This window comes from Malaya genurostris, chromosome 3 (genome assembly GCF_030247185.1).
Source record: "Malaya genurostris strain Urasoe2022 chromosome 3, Malgen_1.1, whole genome shotgun sequence".
In the NCBI taxonomy this organism is placed as follows: domain Eukaryota; kingdom Metazoa; phylum Arthropoda; class Insecta; order Diptera; family Culicidae; genus Malaya; species Malaya genurostris.
In genome coordinates, this window is record NC_080572.1 from 62,767,285 (window position 1) to 62,771,648 (window position 4,364).

Genomic DNA, 4,364 nt, shown 5'->3' on the forward strand with positions numbered 1-4,364 from the left:
TTATTGTTCGAAGAAAATTTACTCTTTGTTGGCATTTCGTTATCAGATACCTAATGTGTCCTCCCCACGTGCATTTGGAATCGAACCACACCCCGAGGTATTTAAAAGTTAAAACCTGTTGGATCATTCTTCCCATCATATGGAGCTGAAGCTGCGCGGGATCATGCTTTCTTGAAAAGACGACTAACTCTGTTTTCTCCGCAGAGAATTCGATACCAAGATGAACAGCCCAAACGGACAAGTTATCTAAGGTATCTTGCAATGGTTTATGCAGATCAATAGCTTTGGGCCCAGTAACTGAAACCACGCCATCATCTGCCAATTGTCTTAGTGTACATGGGGTTACTAGACAGCTGTCAATGTCATTCACGTAAAAATTATAGAGGAGCGGACTGAGGCATGAGCCTTGCGGGAGACCCATGTAGCTAATTCTGAATGTTGCCAAATCGCCATGTGAAAAATACATGCACTTCTCTGACAAAAGGTTGTGCAAATAATTATTTATATCCGCTGGAAGTCCATGTTGGTGGAGCTTGTCTGAAAGAACATCAATGGAAACTGAATCAAATGCTCCTTTAATGTCTAAAAATACAGATGCCATTTGTTGCTTTTGAGCGAAGGCAATTTGGATGTCAGACGAAAGTAATGCAAGGCAATCATTCGTCCCTTTATTTCTACGGAAGCCAAACTGAGTATCTGACAACAAACCGTTCGTCTCGACCCAAGTGTCGAGACGTCGCAGAATAATTTTTTCGAACAATTTTCTGATGCAGGACAACATCGCAATGGGTCTATATGAGTTGTGATTGGAAGCTGGTTTCCCCGGCTTTTGAATGGCGATAACTTTCACTTGTCTCCAGTCAGGTGGAACAATATTTTGCTCAAGAAACTTGTTGAACAATTCCAACAAACGTCTTTTTGCGAGGTCGGGCAGATTCTTCACCAAGTTGAATTTAATTCTGTCCAACCCAGGGGCGTTATTGTTACAAGACAAGAGTGCTATAGAAAATTCCATCATTGAAAATGGGTTATTAATAAAACCATTATTTGTTGGAGATTCCCGTATAATGCTCTGCGTAGGAACAGAATCTGGGCAAACTTTCCTAGCAAAGTCAAATATCCATCGGTTCGAGTATTCATCACTCTCATTGCCCACGTTACGATTCCTCATTCGTCTGGCCGTATTCCAAAGAGTGCTCATTGAGGTTTCTCTTGACAAACCTTCGACAAAATGTCTCCAATAGCTACATTTTTTGGCTCGAAGTATGCTCTTGTACTTGGTTTCTAAAACCATAAGTTTTTCAAAATTCTGAGGAGTTCCTCCTCCCCGTTTTAGAAACGTCTTGCAAGCATTTTGTTTTGCGAGTTTAGCCTCTGAGCACTCTTTGTCCCACCAGGGGTTGGGAGGCCTTCTGTTAGTCGTTGGCCCAGGAAAGCGTTTAGTTTGGGATTGTTCTGCGGCCTCCAGAATCGAACAAACGAGGAAGTCATATTCTTCAAGTGGAGGGAGCTCTTCCATTGAATTCAAAATACTAGAGATTCTACTTTGGTATTTAATCCAGTCGATATTTTTTGTCAAATCATATGGAATACTAGCTGAATTAGCAATACATTTGTTACAGCTAATTGAGATGATGATTGGTAAATGATCGCTACCGTGTAAATCAGGCAATATTTTCCAGGTGCAATCTAGTCGAATTGATGTTGAGCAAAGAGATAGATCTAATGCACTTGGGCGTGCAGGAGGTCTTGGGATCCGTGTCATGCTACCCATGTTTAATACCGTCATGCTAAAATTGTCACAAATGTTTTGTATTAAAGATGATCTGCTATCATTGTAAACGGAACCCCACATCATTCCGTGTGAATTTAAATCCCCCAGAATCAATCGTGGAGCAGGAAGGGCTTCAACCATTTCATTAAGCTGTCGCTGTCCAACTTGTGCTCTTGGAGGAATATAAACCGAAGCTATGCAAATATCTTTGCCTTTAATGTTTATTTGGCAAGCAATAACTTCTATACTAGAAGTTGAAGGGATGTTTAATCTATAAAAGGAATAGCATTTCTTAATTCCCAAAAGCACTCCACCATACGGAGAGTCTCTATCGAGACGTATAATGTTAAAATCATTAAAATTTAAAGCTATGTTTGAAGTAAGCCATGTTTCGCATAAAGCAAATACATCACATTTTTGACTATGCAATAATATTTTAAATGAATCAAGTTTTGGCATGATGCTTCGACAATTCCACTGCAGGACAGTGATTGTATCATTTGCGACGGGTGATAAATTATCCATCAAAAGATACAAAACCTGAGACAATTGGCCATTGAGCTGATAACTGCTTCAAAAAGGTTCTAGCTATTGGAAGGAATGCCATTATGAGGGTCTTTAAGGGTTCAGATATATTGAATGCTGAGAAAATCCATTCAACAATTTCCGAAAACTTCAGTAATCCTGTTGGTGGCTGTGAAATGGAGCCCACTGGATTATTATCTTTTTCTGTACTAGTTCCTGGATTGGTTTGTGAATTTGACAAACCAGGAGGCACAGTCTTTGGTTTTGACTTTTTTTGTTTAACACGGGGATCTTTTTTTGAAGATGAAATTTTAGGTGTCTTTTTTGGTAATTTGGAGGAAGACTTCTTTCTCTTAACTGACCCTTGGGTAGTGATAAACGAATTACCTTCACTATTTTCGTCAGAGTCAGAGTCCTCTGGTTCCTCTAGATTTGAAAACCCGTTTACGGTTTCCAAAGGGGGGACATCAATGACCGTTTTAAGCATTTCTGCATATGTGCGCTTAGACCGTGCTTTTAAAGAAAGCTTAATTTTGTCTTTGTGTACTTTAAATGCAGTGCATACTGAAATATCCTCATGAGGACTATTCCCACAATAAATACATTTTTCAATTTCCTTGTTGCAATCATTATCTTTATGAGGCCCTTCACACTTAATACATTTTGGTTTATTACTACAGTAAGTAGCTGTGTGGCCGAATTTTTTGCAGTTCGTACAATTCATTACATTTGGAACAAAAAGCCGAACAGGGAGGCGAATTTTATCGACATAGACATGGGACGGCAACGCAGACCCGGCAAATGTCACTCGAAACGAGTCTGATGGGCGATAAACTTTTTTTCCCTCTTCATAAACTACTGAGTACAGTTGTTTGCACTCCAGTATTTTCACACCCTCAAGCATAGAGTTCTTGAAACGACCAACACCATGCTTGAGTAAATCATCTACCGAAAGACTCGCTTCGGTAACAACACCGTCAATTTCGACATCTTTGGAGGGTATGTAAACTTTATACTCTTTATTGAAATGTTCCGAAGAGACAATATCATTCGCGTGTTTCAAATTATTTACCACAACACGAATTTTATCGTTATTTACTTTTATGATCTCTTTGATTGAAGAGTATCGTGATGTCAAACCTTTATTAATTTGTAAAATGTTTAATGGCTTTGATATACGTCTAAAAAAGACTATCCAAGGCCCAGAAGAGCTCTCCTGATATTTTTTCGTTCGTGGGGGTATAGGATTCATGCTAGGATTAACGTCCATGGATTCATCCATTACATAAAAATTTTTAACCAAACTTTAAAATAAAATTTGAAACCAACACTACACAGTACTCAATCAAAAGGAAAAGAAAAAACTTCTACCTTGAAATTGTTGTCTATCTCCGTTGCACTGCCGTGTAGATCTTCGTTGCTCTAGATGTTCTTGTTGGATGTATCTGGACGTTGATACAATGCTGAAGCTCACTGTAGCGATAGAATACGATGTGATGCTACTGCTACCTGACATCCAGCACCACTCGAATTCCGATTTACTTTCGTCTTCGCCAGCTGTAACCAGCGCAGGTCACCGGTGTATACCTGCGTGTTGTATGGCAGTGGAAAGACCGAGTTGTCTTGTCTCCTTCTTCCTAGTGCTCCGCACCGATATGCTTCTGCACCGAAGTGCCTTCGCACCGGTGTGTCTTTGCACTCTCCTGCTTCTGTGTGCCTTTGCACTCTTCTTCTTCAATGTGCCTTTGCACTCTCCTGCTCAGCACTTGTGGCTGTATATTGTGGCCTGGGTAGAGCTTGGGAAACGCCCTTTGTTGTTTCCTTCACCAGCTTGGCCCAGCACTAGGGCTCTCTTATGCAGCACGATTTTACGTTTTAACGGCTGCTGCCAACAGGTCTCTACCTGTAGTTCAACCGTTGTCGTATTTAACGCGTGTAAACTAACCAGCGTTATTAAACTGTACGCTTCTATACACAACCTTCTCGGTTGAACGGCTATTACTGAATGTGAACTACTGCAATTTGGTGACATAATTACTCATCGTATTGATATATGTTTACGATA